The sequence below is a fragment of the Propithecus coquereli genome, unplaced genomic scaffold, assembly GCF_000956105.1.
Source record: "Propithecus coquereli isolate 6110/MARCELLA unplaced genomic scaffold, Pcoq_1.0 Scaffold40, whole genome shotgun sequence".
NCBI lineage: Eukaryota > Metazoa > Chordata > Mammalia > Primates > Indriidae > Propithecus > Propithecus coquereli.
Genome location: NW_012149730.1, coordinates 5,352,564 through 5,353,662, shown reverse-complemented (window position 1 = coordinate 5,353,662; position 1,099 = coordinate 5,352,564). Strand labels below are relative to the sequence as shown.

The following is a 1,099-nucleotide window of genomic DNA, read 5'->3' as shown; positions in this document are numbered from 1 at the left end:
GCCGTAATGCATAAATCTTAAGTGTACCATTTGGTGAGTTTTGACTAATACACACACTGATGTAACTCAAACCTCTCTCAAGTGTCAGGGTATTATCACCTGAGAATGTTCTCTTATGCCTCTTCCCAGGTAACTCCTACCCTAGTAGGCAAGCACTCTTTAAAACCTTTTTTTTAAATCATAGATTAGTTTCATTTATCTAGGGCTTTACATAAATAGAATGGCATGTACTGTTTTGTGTAAGACTTCTTTCACTCAGCCTTTTGAGATTCATCCACGTTGTTGCATGAATTAGTAATTTCCTTTTGATTCCATTGTATGGCTATTTCATTATTTATTTTCCTGTTGGATACCTGGGTTGTTTTCATTGTTATGTTTTTATGAATAAAGCTGCTCTGGTATTGAACGTAAGTCTTTCTGTGGATATATCTTTACATCTCTCTTGAAGGAATACCTAGGAGAGGAATTGCTGGGTCATAGGTTTGGTGTATATTTAGTTACACAATGAACTATTAATATTTTTTCAAAGTGGTTGTACTATTTTAACATTCCTACTAAAAATGAGAGTTCTGATTGCTTTGCATTCTTGTCAAGCTTTGGTGTTGTCCATGTAAAAAAAATTCAGCCGTTCTGGCTTGTGTGTGGATACTTTATATTGCCTTTGCCTCACCCAAATCAGAGCTTCAAGCATGTCCATCCCCCAGATGGTGTACACTGCACCCATTAGGTGTGAATATATCCATCCCCTCCTCCCCGCTCCCATCTGCCTGACACCTGATGAATGTTACTACTATAGGTGCACTTAAGCGTTGATCAGTTAATACCAATTTGATGGTTAGTACATACAGTGCTTGTTTTTCCATTCTTGGGATACTTCACTTAGTAGAAATGGGCTCCAGTTCTATCCAGGATAATACAAGAGGTGCTAGATCACCATTGTTTTTTGTGGCTGAGTAAAACTCTATGGTATACATATACCACATTTTATTAATCCACTCAGTATTGATGGGCACTTGGGTTGTTTCCACATCTTTGCATTGTGAATTGTGCTGCTGTAAACATTTGAGTGCAGATGTCTTTTTTATAGAATGTCTTTTTC

General features: G+C 37.2%; 1 protein-coding gene across 1 annotated transcript in view; it reads left to right on the top strand.

Moving 5' to 3' along the window:
• The window catches only part of IMPG2 (interphotoreceptor matrix proteoglycan 2), a 94,543-nt gene that overhangs the window by 16,465 nt on the left and 76,979 nt on the right, over positions 1-1,099 (top strand). The gene's annotated exons all lie outside the window — the stretch shown is intronic.